This window comes from Dama dama, chromosome 20 (assembly GCF_033118175.1).
Source record: "Dama dama isolate Ldn47 chromosome 20, ASM3311817v1, whole genome shotgun sequence".
Lineage (NCBI taxonomy): Eukaryota > Metazoa > Chordata > Mammalia > Artiodactyla > Cervidae > Dama > Dama dama.
Window position 1 is genome coordinate 32,227,808 of NC_083700.1, and position 17,548 is coordinate 32,245,355.

General features: G+C 45.1%; 1 protein-coding gene across 3 annotated transcripts in view; it reads left to right on the plus strand.

Annotated features, from left to right (window-relative positions):
- The window catches only part of KCND3 (potassium voltage-gated channel subfamily D member 3), a 211,422-nt gene that overhangs the window by 146,270 nt on the left and 47,604 nt on the right, over nucleotides 1-17,548 (plus strand). The gene's annotated exons all lie outside the window — the stretch shown is intronic.

Sequence of the window (17,548 nt, forward strand, 5' to 3'; positions counted from 1 at the left end):
TGAGACAGGCGTTAACCCCTGGCTCACAGGCGCCTTGAGCATAGCCCTCTGCCACCCTGACCACTTTAGGGCACACTTCTCGGTTCTTTCTTCTCTCCTAAAGAGCCCCAAACAAGCGACACTGAAATACTGCTTCACATTGAAAGCAGAGGGAGTAAAGTGCCCAGAAAAAGCCAAGTACCCTGAAGGAAGTCAGGCATGAGGGATCCAGAAGAGCCAGGGGGCCCACATGGGCTGCACCCATACGTGGGGGCCTCATTTTGCATCTGGCAGCATCGTTCCTTACCACTGTCTCCACGTCTTCACACTCCACGTCAGCCTCACGAGATAAATAGTATTAAACTTGCTATAGAAATGAAGAAATCTCTGAGAATTTAACCTGCCCAAAGTTGCATGGAGAGGAAATTGAGCACATTGATTCTAGAGAAAGAGGGGCCAGGAAGCCTCAGAAAGTGGCTGCTGGAGAGTCAGGGGCAGTGAGGCCCTCTGATGTGTGTGTGCGTGCTTAGTCGTGTCTAACTCTTTGCGTCCCCATGGACTGTAGCCTTCCAGCTTTCCCTGTCCATGAATTTTCCAGGCAAGAATACTGGAGTGGGTTGCCATTTCCTACTCCAGGGGATCTTCTCAACCCTGGGATCGAAGCCACAGCTCTTGTGTCACCTGCATTGGCAGACATGCTCTTTGCCACTGCACGACCTGCGAGGCCCTGAAGTTCTCTGATACCTACATAGTAACTCACAGAGGGGAAGTCACATTAACTTATAGTCTAATGGTCCTCCAGCCTGTTGGGTGGAATGCATGCCTGGAACATAGAGCAAGGTTAAGTTCTGACAAGATAGGGAGAAGGAAATACTGCGTGCCAAAAAGCTCGTACCTGTGTGTCTGAAACCTGTAAGCCAGAGGTGAGAGGATTTCAGTGAGAATAGGCCATGAACTGCCTGCCAGAGGCGACCCAGGCACAATTCCCCCAAAGCACAGGACATAAAAGAAATAATGATGGACCTTCTGACTAATTAGACGACTGCAAATATCATTCTGCTAAAAGCAGAAGAACTGATTAATTTTTTACTTGACCGCTAATAATTTTATCCCTTAAAAGGTAGAACAGGCAAATAGGGGAACTGAGTCTAGACAGAGCTGTGATCCACAGAGTTACTTGTTGCTGGGAAGAGTGCTAGTTCCCTACAGACAAGGAATTTGTTTGTCCCCTTTGCCTAGAGCAGTGCCTGGCACATTGTAGAGGTGAAATTATTTGTTTGGTGAACAAAAGGAACAGGGACGGAAAGCTGGAGGAGATGGCCATGTCGTCTCAGCATGACTGATCACTAGGGAAGGGGACACTAGCAATTTCAGACATAAGCCTGAGGTTTTATAAAGGACGCATCTAGGGAGTGCAGTGGAACAGTCAGTTCAGTTCCGCAGCCAGGGATGCCAAAGGGAACACGCCTTAGGATAGCTGGGGAGATTACAAAAATGAGATGTCTGTATTACAACACAAACCAACGCTAAGAATAAAAAAGAAACATTAAAAGCGAAGACATACATTTTTCAATGAAGGGGTGGATAATAAAATCACTCTGCGAATCTACAAAAGCCACATCTGGGGCTTCCCTGGTGGCTCAGTGGTTAAAGAATCCGCCTGCCAAGGCAAAAGACACGGTTCGATCCCTGATCCAGGAAGATCCCACATACCGCAGAGCAGCTAAAACCATGCGCCGCAACTACTGAGCCCTTGCTCTCTAGAGCCGGTGCTCCACAAGATAAGTCACTGCAATAAGAAGCCGAGCACCACAGCTAGAGAGTAGTTGCCACTCCCCACGGCTAGCGAAACGCCTTTGAAGCAGTGAAGACCCAGGACAACCACGATAAATAATGAAGAATTTTTTAAAAAAGCACATCTAGCCACCATTTTGTGTGTAACTTTAGGAGACATCGGAGACCTCATGTTAAGAAGCTCTAGCATCTCGGAAACAATGACAGCGCAGGGAACACTTCTGAGAAGTTATGGCTTGGAAAGGATGTAGGGAGGATGGGAGGGCTGCATAACAAGGCAGGGTGCCCGAGGGCCCTGCACCTGCAAGAGGTGTGTCTAGAAGTCTAAGCCCAGAATAAACCTTAAAAAAAAAAAAAAAAAAATCCAGACAACAAGAAGGCACTTTGAATATTTCTATAGTAATTGTGCTAAGAGCAAGTGTTCATGAATCAGACCCACCTTGCTTGAATCTCAGCTTTGTGACCTTAGACAAGCTCTTTAACCTCACCAAGCCTGTTTCCTTACATGTAAAGTGGGGGGTGATATCTAGTCCCAAAGGGTTATTGTAACTAATAAATTCGATAAAGCCTGTCAAGTGCTTGGCCTGGTGCCAGGCAGATTTGGTTCAATACATCTTCACCATCATTATTAGTATCATTATTCTCTGCTTGTAATGCCCTGGCTCTCCTTTTCTGACTATCAAACCCTTCAACAAAGATTGGCTTTTAGCAGTTTTTGTTAATTTTAAGTAATGCCTGAAGCAGGAAAATGAACAAGGTAAGGACTGCTCCTTGGGGGAGATGATGTCACATTAACTTTGTTGGAAAGAAATATCTAACAGAAGGGAATTGGGCTGGCAAAGGAGGGTGGGAGAGGAATACCACATGTATGCCTATGTGGCCCCTGGAGAAGAGAGAAAAAAAGAAATGTCTACCTCTTGTTTTTCTCCCATCTTTGTTAATAACGGGAGCAATTTTTGATCTAATGTGTCAGGAAGAGCACCTCTCATCATTAAATGAGGCCAAGACTCCAGACCCAGATGCTGGATGTCCTAGGACTGAGAGAATTTGCAGATACAGTGACAGAAGCATTGCTGGTAATTGTTAAAGAACCACATAGAACAGAGGAGATTTCAAAGACTGGAGGCAACTCACTTTTCTCCAAACAAGATTCTGGAAGTTCTGGATTGATCAGCCTGATATCAAGCTGATGACATTGTACAAGAATAGAGTGAAAAGTAGATGGCTTGGGTGCACTTAGAAAAGAAACAGAGACCCAAGAGCCAGCATGGGATCACTGTAAATAAATCATAAAATTAAAATGATTTTAATAGGTATTTTTTTCTAGACTATTAGAGGAAGAGAACTGTCATGCAGTTTGATTTCAGAAAAGCATTTAATAAAGCCATTCCTTATCATATTGTGGATTAAATGTAGATCTGAACAATAATGTAATGATATGACTTCAAAAACCTCCCCTGAAAATGCCAATCATTCTCCCCAGGTGTCAACAGAATCTCTTAAAAGGTGGCCTGCCCAATGTTTGTACAAGTTACCCAGGAGTCATGCTAGATAGATACATAGACACTACCTACCAGGGAAAGTTAAATTATCAGATGGATATGGTATGAGGATCCAAAGAGATCTCCACCTACCAAAATGATGGACTTACACTGACTAAAATGTAACAAAAAACTAAAAATAGAGTTACCGTATGATCCAGCAGTTCTACTCTTGGGCATATCCAGAAAAGATGAAAACTCTAATTTGAAAAGATACATGCACCACAACATTAATAGCAGCGCTATTTATAGTAGTCAAGACATGGGAGCAAGCTAAATGTCCATCAACAGAGAAGTGGATAAAGAAAATGTGGCATATACACATAATGGAATATTACTCAGCCAGTTAAGTAAAAAATGCCCTTTACAACAACTTGTGGACCTAGAGATTATCATATTAAGTGAAGCAAGTCAGACAAAGACAAATATAATATGACATCACTTATGTGTGGAATCTAAAAAATGATAAAAATAAACTTATTTACAAATCAGAAATAGACTCATGGACAAAGAAAACAAACTTATGGTTACCAAAGGGAGGGGAGAAGGAATAAATTAGGAGTTTAGGATTAATAGATATACCCCACTATATACAAAATAGGCAATGAGGATCTACTGTATAGCACAGGGAACTATATTCAGATCTTGTAATAACCTATAATGGAAAAGAATCTGCAAAGGAATATATATGTACACATATACATATATACATACACACACACACATATAACTATATCATCTTGCTATACACCTAAAACTAAGATAACATTATAAGTCATTTATACTTCAATAAAAATAAAAGCACAAAAATGTAATGGAGACATGCGGAAGAACAGTAAGTAGTTTCTGTAGATGCTCCGCCCTCGAGGAGCGGCACATAACCCTCCACTCCTTCCGTGTAGGCTGAGCATAGTCACCTCTTTCCAAAAGTACCGCAGGGAAGGGGCGAGGAGAGTCACTCTGACAGCAGAGAGACCTGGCAAGCACTTCCTCAGCCAGGTGATCGAGGTCAACAGCAACACTGATAAATCACGTTACTAGTGTCATAGGACTCCTTGATGTGATGTGATGTGATGAGAATGACACTTTCTCTCTGTGGTCTTTCTCCCAAAAGCCTGTAACTCCAGTCTCATTGTGAGAAAAACACTAGGCAAATCCCAATCGAGGGACCTTCTATGAGCTACCTGGCCAGTACTCTTCAAAATGGTCGAGATTATCAAAAACAAAGACATTCTGAGAAGCTTTCACGGTCCAGAGGAGCCTAATGAGACATAACAGCTAAACGTGATATGATATTCTAGATGGGATCCTAAGTAAAAACTAAGGAAATCTGAATACAGTGTGGTCTTTAGATAATAATATATCAATAATATTCATTCATTGTGGGAAAATCCACCATAATTAACATGTAAGATGCTAATAATAGAGGAAACTGGGTCTCTGTGTGTACTAATTTCACCATTTTTCTGCAAATCTAAAACTATTCCAAAATTTTTAAAGTTTATTTAAAAAATATAATGAGTAAGATTAAAAAATATAATGGGTAAGAGTATAAACTCCTACATTTAGCATAAAAGTGACTTATTATGTAAGTGTGTCTTGGGGGACATCCAAATTAAATACAGTTTTTGGGAAAGACATCTTGGGCTTTTGAAGGACCAAACTTCAATGCATGGCTGTGGGCAATGTGATTGTGAAAGGAAGAGTGATCCTGTGCTGTTCTAACATCTCAGAGTCCAGATCAGGCAGCCTGGCAGGACTCCACTGCTCAGACCACAAGAGGAGTCTCAGCTTGGAGTCCAGATTTCCTGGATTCAAGCCCAGGCTCTGCCACATACTAGCTGTAGGAACCTCGTAAAGTCATTTAACCTCTCCAATTCTGTTTCCTCATCTGCAAAATGGGCGACTAATGGTAATAACCTGATAGAGCCATTGGGTGGCGCTAACCCTTGGTCCATGATAACTACTCAGGAAGTGGATCTTTGTGGCAAAGGGTCTGATGTGGGCACTGCGAGCCCCTTACCTTATTTCAGATCCTTATTCCAAAGGGGTCTTCAGCATCTCAGAGAATAGCTGGGGGAGTCACAGGGAACTCATGATTTACCTTGGAGAAAAGACTGGACCTGAGTCTTCAATTCAGAGAAAAGGCCACCAGGAAGAAGTGACAATCTTTCTCATTCATTATTGAAGCCCTAAGTATGTCCTTAAGCCTGTCTGGATTTTTGCTTCCTTACCCTCAGAATATTGATAAGGGCATCTTTTGGTCAATTTTGCAGGGAGACTGAGAGGATAAATCAATTAATAAACATGGAAGTGCACTGGAAAAAAAGCAACTATTGTTGATAAGCATTTTTGATAAGTTTTTTATTAAAACTACATTGACACCTAGACATTTGTATATTTCCTATTGTGCTTGTTCAGGCTTCCCCGGTAGCTCAGCTGGTAAAGAATCCTCCTGCAATGTAGGTGACCCCAGTTCGATTCCTGGGTTGGGCAGATCCCCTGGAGAAGGGTTAGGCTACCCACTCCAGGATTCTTGGGCTCCCCAGGGGGCTCAGACAGTAAAGAATCTGCCTGCGATGCAGGAGACCTGGGTTTGATCCCTGGGTTGGGAAGATCCCCTGGAGGAGGGAATGGCAACCCACTCCAGTGTTCCTGCCTGGAGAATCCCCACAGACAGAGGGGCCTGTTTAGCTCAGAGAGAATACACAAGCTTTGGAAATTTACCCAACTTCTGTGAACCTCAGTGTCCTCTTGTATAAAATAGAGATCATCATATGAACCTCACAGGGTTTCTGTGGGATCACGTGCATGACTGGGCCAACACACAGTCAGCATTTAGCCAGCAGTGACTGCTATTCTGCCCCTCCAGCAGGGCTGGGGAAGTGCTGGTATTCTGAGCACCCCATCCATAGCGCCTCTCAGGTGAAATGGTGGCTGCCCTTGGTGGCTCTAGGGGTTCAGAGGGGAAGAGCCATTCTCACAGGAGATAAACTGGAGAGAGAATGACAGTGGAATCCACATCACTGGGGGGCAGACTGAGAATGATCATCTGTTAGAACCACTTTTTATGGAGCTCCTAATTGTCAAGAAGGTTCTGGGTAAAGCTGGAGCCCAAAGGGTGTCAGATTACTGGCAAAGAGGAGAACTGGATGGATGAGAGAGACATAAAGTCTCTGCAGAACTACCCAGCAGTAATTATGCTTTAGGAGGAAAAAAAAAGAGAGAGAGAGAAGGCAAGAGGCCCAAGCTGGCAGTGCCCAGACAAGGACACAACAAAAGGAGTGCAAGTGACTTGGTCCCTTGGGATTCCTGTTGACTTGTCACATATCTCAGATGACCAGAAGTCTTGTCCTGAATCCACCCATGTGAATTTCAACACCTTTCAGGGCATGAAGCCATGCATTATTCCAAAAAAAAAAAATCTCCTTACACAAGAGATTTCTAAAGATATTACCACATGCCTTTGGAGAAAAACAACAATGTATTAAAAAAATTTTTTTACTGTGCCTGGAGGTACAATAGACAATGACAGATGGATCTGGATTTACATAAAATGACACAGACGCTGATTTTCTGAGTATTTTTGATAAAATCAACAACTAAAATGGATCACCCAGACACACAGTTCCCCACCCAACCACTGCCCAGAAGCATAGCTCTCAGCAGGGGCCAAGCAGAAGATGTGAATGCAGAGTGTCCAAAGGTCAAGAGTTAAACCCGCCCCACCCCCACCCCCACCCACCCACCCCCCCGCATTAGGCTTGGCTGCTTCCCTTCCAGACCTCCTGCCAGCACTGCCTCCACCTCTGCAGGTTGCTTTGGAGGATAATCAGCCTGGAGTTTCTCCAAAAAACAGCGCTAGCTTAACTCTTAGATGACAGAGAGCCCTCCAAGTCACTGGGATCCAGGTTGCTGTCTGTCGCTCCAGAGTGGTTCGAACTCACTAGATGCAGATGAGTTGAATTATCTGTGCTCAGAACAAGTCCCCTCATTTGAAGAAAGATATTGACAGACTAAAGCATGCCTACTGTTGTGCAATCTGGCTGGTGGGGGGCCTGAGCCATGAACTGCTAGGAAAGTTGAAGGAAGATGCAGAAAGTTGAAGTTTGTCTTCAAATACCTGCAGAGTTGTCATATAAATAATATAAGAAACTTGCTCCATGTATCCTCAGAAAGCAGAATTAAGACCCAGGTATCCTAGTTAGGGGCTTCCCTAGTGGCTCAGCAGTAAAGAATCCACTGGCAATGCAGGAGATGCAGGAGACGTGGATTCGATCCCTGGGTCGGGAAGATCCCCTGGAGGAGGGCATGGCAACCCACTCCGGTATTCTTGCATAGAGAATTCCATGGAGAGAAGAGCCTGGTAGGCTGTTGTCCCCAGAGTCACAAGGAGTCATACTTGACTGAAGTGACTGAGCATGCACACATGCTCGTTAGGGGCATCCTTGGGGCTCAGACAGAGAAAGAATCTGCTTGCAATGCAGGAGACCCAGGTTCCATCCCTGGGTTGGGAAGACCCCCTGGAGAAGGGAATGGCAACCCACTCCAGTATTCTTCCCTGGAGAATTCCATGGACAGAGGAGCTTGGCAGGTCAATGGAGTCACCAAGAGTCAGACACGACTGAGCAACTATCACTTTCACTTTTTCATACAAGTTAGAGGGAAGCAGATTTTGGCTTCATCTTGAGGAAGACTCTCTCATGGTTGGTGTCTCTGATAATCTGATTGCACGAGAAAGTAATCAGCTTCTTCACTGTGACCAGAGTTCAAAGACTGGATGGCCTCCCGTCCAGCTTGCTGTTGAGAGGTTCTATTTTGGATAAAAGATGCGATGGGGTGATCTAAATTCCTTTCCAAGCTTCAGATGACATTCTCAGTCAGTAGGGAGAGTAGAAACTAAGGATCATAACAACTTAGCCAGAGTGAACTGAGAAGAGTATGTTAAGCTAGGAAAAATATCTTTTAAGTTTGATAAGACTCGAGTTCTGGTTTTAAGCTCTTGGGTTTTGTTTTTCAAGCTCTTTTTAATAGAAGGAGCAGTAAATCTGAGTCTGAGCAACAGGATTAGAATTCATTTCTGTTGTAGTATTTAGAGACACCTGCCCCTCATAGGAGTGTCTGCAGGTTCTAGTGGGCATCAGAGGCTACTTTTGTTCCCAGGCATTTTCCACTTCTGACTTTCAGGTGGTCCCAGAAACAGGAAGAGAGCTGGATGAACATACCTAAACCTCTCCGTGGCTTAATTCCTTGGTCTGGTCCCATGTGAAATGGCATGAGTGGAGTGAGGCTCACCCAAGTGGCCATCTCAGATAACTCAGAACCATACTTCCTGTGTTGTCAAGGATGTATTCTTAACTGTGGGAAACCAGCCTGCCTCCCACTCTTAGCCTGTGTGTTTGGGCCCTTCACCCATACCCTGGACAGTCCATTTTCCTCCTGAAATAAGCCCTGGTCAGTGCCATTTCTTGTTGGGTTTTCTTCACTCTTTCTTTTTCAGCTTTAATCAGATTAGTTCGTTCTTAAAGGTTTTTAGCTACCACTGCCCACAACCACCTTCCCTGAACATCTACGTATGTACCATTTATCAGTTCTATATTTAGGAAAATGTCCCCCTGGATTAGGAAATTGATAAAGAAAGTGACAGTGAGAGACTCCGTCTGAGACTCCTGGCCTTTGTGTATGGGCAGCAGAAGACAGAGTAATTATTCCAGAAATCAGCACCATCAATGTTTGGACAGCAGTACCCTTAATTCATTCTTTTCCTCATCCAACAAATTCTGGCTGGCTTGATGCTCTTGCTTCGACCTGTCTGAATTTCTTATTTGGAGCATGATTCCTAAGGAGCTGAGGACTTGTTACAGGCTTGACGTATAATTTCAGGCAAGTCACCTTTCCTTTCTGGGCCTCGGGCTCCTTGTCACTGAGCCTTTGACTGCCCCTATGGGCCATGCTGGGGAAGGCCACTCATTAAGGATGCACTGGACGCCGACAGAACACAGGTGCAAGTGTTCCAGGCTGCTTGCAAACAAGAGAAAGGTCTGCACTAATCATCCCAGAGTCTAAAAGGTTTCCAGCATCTGTCAAGATCCAAGTGTAAACTGGGCGCCATAATTGGGCTTTAGTATCTCCAGCAAGTTTGCTTGACACCTCTGCAGAGCAGTGGATGGATCAGACATGGTGTCAAATGGCAAGCCTGTTAATGTGCAAAGCAGAGAGGTGTCAAAACTGGCAAAAAGCAAAGCCTCCATTTCTTCTCTATCTCCATGAAAATGAGTGAATGCGGAAGCTCGGCTGTCACCAGGAACCAGGGACCAAGGCCAGCTTGACAACACTGCCAATGTTTGGTCCTGCTGCTTTCCTGGCTGTCTCCCCTCTTGCCTCCCACCTGCCCCTGAAACTTTAATTATTTCCTGGACCTGGTATAATGTCTGTTTGCTGGTGAGCGAAGAGAGATGGCTCCCATAGAAATACAAAAAGCCTGTCGACTTTCACAGCAACCATGGGGAATAGAGTGGCTGTTTTTAGTTATGAAGACATGTTGGTGGGAAGATTTGCCAAAGGTGTATTTATTCATTAGAACTATCCTTCCCTTCAGCCTAGTTATCTCCAGCATCACATTTGTCACTCTGCCACAACATTGGTGGGCAGGAGAGGGGAAGCCGGGGAAGACACATGGAGAGAAGCTCCATCTGAACTGAAAATTGAACTTTCAGATGGAGTTGTGAGTCTAAGTCAAGCAGGACCTGGGGACCCCCTCCATGCTCTCCTTTCCCTGCACTGGTCTTGAAAATAATTCAAGCTGTCCTACCTTTAGGGCAGCGAGGTAGGCTTGGAGACATTTTCAGAAAAGATGAAAACAGTTTAGAGAAGAAAGAGATATAAAATTATAGAAAAGATAATTGGAGAATTGCATTAATGTTTATTAAAGATACCTTTGATTGACCAAACCCTCCCTAGAAATTTTTCAGGAAATTAGAAAGTCTCCAGAAAGAAAAAAAAACAAACCCAGAAAAAGAATTGCCAGATCTGATCTGTACTGTCACTCAGCATCCCAGGCTAGTCTCTGAGTTCGAAGCCTCATGGCTACAGTCCATGGGGCCACCGAGAGTTGGACACAACTGAGCAACTACCACTTTCAGTTTTTTATCGATGTCACATTAAAAGAAAAAGGGATTACAGACCTTGAGGCCAGGAGGAGTGCCGCCCGAATTGATCTACTTCAATTTGTCTGAAGTTCTGTTTAATTATAAAACTCGTGCAAACCATGTTTACCTTTAATATAAAAAGAGTGATTCCCCACATCTTCTAGTTTAATAGAGCAGTTCTCAAACTTTCTGATCTCAGAAAAATTATTGAGGATCCCAAAGCACTTTATTTTTGTGGGATGTATATGGTATTAGAAATTAAAACTGGAATTTTTTGAGTATTTAAAATATCCATTCATTAATATATTTAAAAATAATAATTCCATTGCATGTTAACATAATCTTATAAATCTTATAATCTTAAAAAAAATCATATAAAAAAAAACTGTATTTTCCAAAATAAAACCAGTGAGAAGAGTGGCGTTATTTTACATTGTTGCAAATCTCTTTAAGGCCTGCCTTAATAGAAAACAGCTGGATTCTCGCATCTTATCTCTGCTTTCAATCTGCTGTTCTATGTGGTTTTAGCTGAGGTATCTGAGGAAAACCCAGACCCACACAGCAATGCCAGGACTGGGGTTGGGACAAGCAAGGCACCTAGGACAGAAGATTTAAGTAGGTACCCTCCTCCAAGGTCATGCCAGCACAGGGTCAGCCCTGAGAGTGTGGACCTCCTTAAATTTGGCATTCTAGGAGCTTCAGCAGCCTTACGTTAGTCCCAGCCCTGTCACACAGATGAGGAGCTGGAAAGGCAGGAAGTGCTTTTGTAGCCTTGACAGGTAACGGATATTGTTTTTTGTGCATGTGTTTGTGCCCAGTCGCTAAGTCGTATCTGACTCTTTGCAGCCCCACAGATTGCACCCCGCTAGGCGCCTCTGCCCATGAAATTTCCCAGGCAAGAATACTGGAGTAGGTTGCCATTTCCTCCTCCAGGTGTTCTTCCCCACCCAGGAATCAAACCCACGTCACATGCGTCTCCTGCATTAGCAGACGGATTCTTTACCATTACACCACCTGAAGGTAGTGGGTTAGTTGCACTGTGGAATCTGAACCATACAATGTTTACACTTAAAATCTACTGTTCATTCTTGCACTCTGAATGGACCTTTACCCATATAGTCACTGACTCTCTGAGTCTCAAGACCCGACCCCCAGGACTCTGCAGACTGTAATTTGAAAACCGCTGGCTTCAGAGATGCTCCAGGAACTGCAAGGAGGTGATCATAGTTGGAATATAGGCAGGTACAGAGTCATGAGTAAGTCCGAGAGGCTTAAGAACTAAACTGGGGCCAGACCTGAGCAATAATACACACTACGCTAAGAAACGGGCTTGTGTCTTTAGCGCTCTGAGGAGCCACACTAGAATCTTAAGCGGAGGAGTGAAGGGATCACATTTGAATTTTAAGATTCATTTCGTCATTTGTTCAACTGATATTTATTGAGCTCCTATTATATGCCAGGCACTGGGGACAGTGAACAGAGAAGGTTTCTGCCTTCGTGGAACTTGTTTTCTAGTGGGGAAGCAGAAAATAAATAAATATAGACTGAGATCCACCCTGCTGGCAATAGCGGACGGACTGGTAGAGAATTAGCCTGAGGGGAGGAGAGTGCAGACAGTTGTAATAATAGTCCAGGGAAGAGATGATGGGGACCAAGGGAGCAGCAGTAGAGATTAGGGGAGGGAGCGTTAATGAGCAGGCTTGACGTTAAAGACATGCTAAGCCATGTTCCTAGGGTGGGGGGGTCTAGGATGGTGCCCTGCGTGCTAACTCAGGCAGTCAGAGGGCTTGGCCCCTGAGATGGCACACCCACGAGAAGAGCACTTGGCTTTGGATCATCAGCTCAGTTCACAGCGTGCTGAGACTGGAGGGCCGGGGAGAGGGGGTTCATTCAGGTGGAGATGTCGAGTGAGTTGTTGGATTATATGAGTCTGATCTCAGAACGGAGGACTGGACAGGGACTGAGATGTAAGAATTGTCACTATTCTGGTGGTGAGCGGATAATGTCACCCAGGGACAGTGCTCAAAGTCAGGAGAGACGACAGCCAAGGGACACTAACGTGTCTACCTATTCTCGCACCTGCCTTGAATTTCACATCTTAAGGCAGACATGTCGTCTCCCTACTCCTGAAGACTGTTCTCTGTCTCGTTAATGATGCTGTTGACCTTAGGAGCTCCCTCCTGCTCAGCCGTCACCTACCATGGCTTCGTGGTTTGCCCAACTCACCCTCTCTTACTCTGTACAATGCTATCGCCCACGGCATTCCTAAACCGCTGCCTTACTCTTCCACTCTGTTCTGTCTGGAAAGCCCAGTTTCATTGCCTACTTCTACACTCAGCAGAAGTTTGTCCACCTAGAGAATTCCTACTCATCCTTCAAGAACTGCTCAAGCACCCACTTTCATTTTAGGTCTTCCCACCCACTCCACCTCTGACCACACACAAAAACACACCATCAGACATGGCTGGTCATCGTCTCCCTTAGTTTCCAGTCTTCCTCATCTGACTGCGTTCTAGCACTCATCACACAGTGGTGCAACCATTTGTTCATATGACTTTCCCCTGACTAAAGTGGAAGTGGGAAATATGTTGGTTTGTCTTTTTCACCTTGGTGTCTAGGGTGATTCCTGAATGAGTCCTGAGACCTCAACCTAATGAGTTTACTGGGGAAGAAAGACTGCCACGCACCAGGGCTGGGGAAGCAGCCCTACCAGCCCGTGGACCCAGCATCAAGGCCAATGGGAGCACTGCTGGGGGTGTGAGCAAGGCTGCAGAGGGCTGCAAGCATCACCAAGCTGAAAGGCAGCTAGGAGGTGGTGGTGCCTTGGTTCTGGGCACCTCATTTGTTCAGAGAAAGACCCGGCAGTGACTGGTGTGGCAAAGAGGGTGGGGGGAAAGCGGGGGCGAAGAGCATGGTGACAACAGCAAAGGGCAAAGCCGAGTGTCCAAATAAGAGGTCAGAAAGCTGAGCGGTGTTTGCAGGTGGGCTCCCTCCAAACCCCAGCCTACCAGGCTTGTGGCACCTAACAGATCCCAGGGCTCCCCCAGAAGTCACAGTGAAAATCCATCCTCGCTGGACAGGCCTGGGAACTAGGGACTACCAAGCCTTCTCAGAGACCTAAATAAATACCTCCGAGCCTTCCAACCAGAGGGCTTGTCAAGGCAGCAGCTGGCAGCACCTGAGGCACACAGAGGGCATTTGTTGCTTGAGGAGACAGGGAGAGAGCAGGCTCAGCCAGAAGAGAGGGTTTGCACTGTGACCAATGGGAGACAGAGCTGAAGAGCATACACGCACTCTTCTTTGTCTCTTCGAACAAGAGCAGTAACAAGCTAAAAGCTGAGACAGAAGCCCATAAAGTGAGACAGGTATTATGAGACAGCCGCAGGTAGATGGAAGGAAAAGCTGGGTCCCAGCTTTGTTCACAGAGCCCTGGAACATTGTGTGAATGTCAGGCTCTGTGAGGGAAGGAAAAAGCCTTTGTCTGATCTTAATGCCAGCACTGAACACAGCCCTGAACCCAGCAAAAGTGGCTGGAACCCTGGTCACTGGGCTTCCCATGCACAGATGTGCCCCATCAGGCCACACGTCTTGCAGCGGAGGGGCAGAGGGATGAGCCTCGGGCTCCGCGTCGCCCCTTTGGAGAAGTCCCTGAGCAGAAGAGGAAGGAGATGGAATAGAACAATCCGGAAGCTGAAAACCTTCTTTCTTACTCGCTTTCTATCCCAGGGGTTTAGAGAAAGAGTGGCAGGGTCTCCTGCTGGACCAGTGAAGCTCCATTTCTTCTTCCTCTGCTCAGCCCTGGCTGATCACCAGGGTGTCTGGAGCAGGAGGGAGGGAGGAGCTAGATGAGACCAACACCACCCACCTGGGGGAGGGGATCTCAGAGGGGAGTGGGACAACAGATAGACTTTGGAGTCATGTAGGCTCTTCTAACTAAAGCTTTGTAATCGGAGTCTCAGTTTCCTCATATATAAAATGGGTATAATGGACTTCCCTGGGGGTACAGTTAGATAAGAATCCACCTGCCAATGGGGACAAGAGTTTGATCCCTGGTCCGGGAAAAATTCCACATGCCGTGGCGCAAAGCAACTTAAGTCCATGTGCCACAACTGCTGAGCCCGCCTGCTGCAACTACTGAAACCCATGGGCCTAGAGCCCGTGCTCCACAACAAGAGAAGCCACTGCAGTGAGAAGCCAGCGCACTCCAACTAGAGAATAGCCCACACAGCAGCAAAGACCCAGCACAGCCAAAATAAATACATAAATAATGGCTATAATAATATTATTAGCACCAGCCTCATAGGATTGGTATCAGGAGTACATAAGCTGATGCATATATAGTTGTTAGCTCAGTGCTTGGCATGTACTAAGTGCTCACTTCAAGTTAGCTATTGCCATTGTAATCACTGCAGTTATCTGTTCTGGGCCCTCACTGGGCTTAGGAACCCCAGTATTTGACTTCCAAAGTCAGCAGATATGCAATTCTGCCTGCTCAGTGTCCGGGGGCCCCTGGGGAGTGCTGAGATTCCTATTCAAATAGGATTGTGACCCCAAGAGCCTCAAGGAGCGCAGCAGGGGTCACAGGATACGCAGGGCACCCACTCGGTCGTCTCAGCCCCTGCTGCCTTCTCTCCGCTTTGGGCACTTCCTGTTTCCTCACGGCTCACCCACTCCACTCAGGGGAGTTCCCGCTGCTGTCGGCGTGCACATCTGCTCTCCGAGGAGCGCACACTATGTGCACACGTCTCCCCGTTCTGCTCCGCATTCGGGCAAATTACTCAGTCTGTGCCTTCGTTTTCTCATCTGAAATGTGGCAAGAATAATTGTGCCAGCCTCGTAAGATTGTTGGAGATCAAACCAGATAATTCATGTGAAGTGCTCAGAATGAGTGGCCTGTTTGAAGTGATCACTCAGTGATGGGCTTCCCTGGTGGCTCAGATGGTAAAGAATCTGCTTGCAATACAGGAGACCTGGGTTCAATCCCTGGGTCAGGAAGGTCCCCTGGAGAAAGGAATGGCAACCCACTCCAGTATTCTTGCCCGGAGAATTCCATGGACAGAGGAGCCTGGCGGGCTACATTCCATGGGGTCACTAAGAGTCAGACATGGCTGAGCAACTAAAACATCTTCAGTGTGAGCTGTTATTTTTATTATTATAGGAAATCCCTGTCTCCCAGGAGTAAGGACTTTGCCACGTCCTATGAAAACCCTGAATGAATTATTCAGCTTTAGGAACCTTTCAGAAACTACGAATTCATGAACATAATAACCCACCTGTGAGCAACCTTCTGACTCAAACAAGCATTAACAACAGAAAGAGTAAAAACCCTACATCATGCCTGAGGGCCTGAGACCCAAACATCTCTGTGTCCCTAACAAGGGATCAAGTGGGGGGCAGTGCATGCAATGGGCAAGCATGCCGGGTCACAGTAGACACATATCCTAGACCTGGGACGTCAAGAGTAATGTTATTATGGTCCCATGGCTGCTAGAAGAAAACATATCTCACCAGGAATGAGAGACTCTAAGAATATAATTATAACAATAAAATCACATGTAATTCTAACTAGGAAGAAAATAGGGCATCTAAGAAAATCAGTGTGGCTACATGAGAAACCTCTAATGAACCTGGAGTTTAAAAGTCCAACTGGGAAGAATACAGTTGCAGCAAATATTGGGTAAATGGTTAATATCTTTAACATATAAACAATTCACACATATCAATAATAAAACCCTGAAAGCACAATGGGAAAGTGAGCCAAGGATGAGATAAACAATTCACTAAAGAAGAAATAAAGCCAGCTTTCCAAAAGATGAAAATTCTTTAATCTTACTTGTAATCAAAATGAAAATTCAGACAAGACAGCTACTTTTGCCTTGCAAATTTGCAAACATTTCTAGATTTTTAAATGAGCATCCAAATCTGGTAAGTGTGCAGCAGATAGTCCCATTCAAACATTGCAGGTGGGATATGGTACCCGGGACAGTCACTTCTTAGATCTATCTTGTGGAAATAGTGCTAATTCAGAAGTTATTCATAGTGGTATTAATAGTGTTATTTGTACAAGCAAAACTAGAAGCAATTGAAATGCAACCATATAGAATGATGTTTTAAAAAATATTTATTTATTTATTTGGCTGCAGAGTCTTAGTTGCAACCCATAGGATCTTTAGTTGCAACATTTGAAATCTTAATTACAACATGTAGGATCTAGTTTCCCAGCCAGGGAGTGAACCGGGTCTCCTGCATTAGAAGCGTGGTGTCTTAGCCAGTGGACCACCGGGGAAGTCCCTAGAATGATGTTTATGATGAGTTCGTGGTGGTGTGGGAAAATGCAGGAGACAAAACTGCACAGATTTTTAAAACAGCAGCAAGAAAGACTGGTAGAAAACAAAGTACTAATGGTGGTGTCTTTGGGTAACGGAACGATGGACAAGTAGTTCTTTCTGCTTTTCTGCTTGGTGGCTAGATTTCCCTCAATGAACACACGTGACTTTCACTATGGAAAAAAAGAAACTTTAAAAGTTCAATAAATATAAAAAGACTAGAAAGGAAGTTACGTAATTGAAGACAAATGCAACAGACAAGTGCAGTCATGTCACCTTACACCTTAAAGCTTCAAGTGGGTCTGGCTTGTGGGAAGTGCTGTGATCTACCCAAAGAACTTAAACTGTGTACTCCCAGGAATGCATACACAGCAAGGAAGCATGTGAGAGTTGACAGGAAAAACTGAACACAGTGGGCTGTTTTGCTAGAAAGGAAGGAGGTTGCTGAACCACAGACTCATGGGTCAAAAAATCATAAGAGTTTTGGGGCATTAGTGACCCCCAGTGTAGTCTACTATTTCCCATCGTGTGGTGCCTGGACCACTGGCGCCCCTCAAAATGACTCTAAATGAAGCTTGAGGCAATTTCGGTGGTATACAGAGGCAGAATTATTTTTTCAAGCTTTTTCTTTTCAATTTTCTGTCCATCTTTCCGATCATACCAAGGAGAAAGCCTTAGTTTGATGACTTAGCTTAGTCTCGTTAGATGAGTGTTGCTGTGAATCTCTCTTCCTAACAAAGCATGTGCAAGCTGCAAGCTC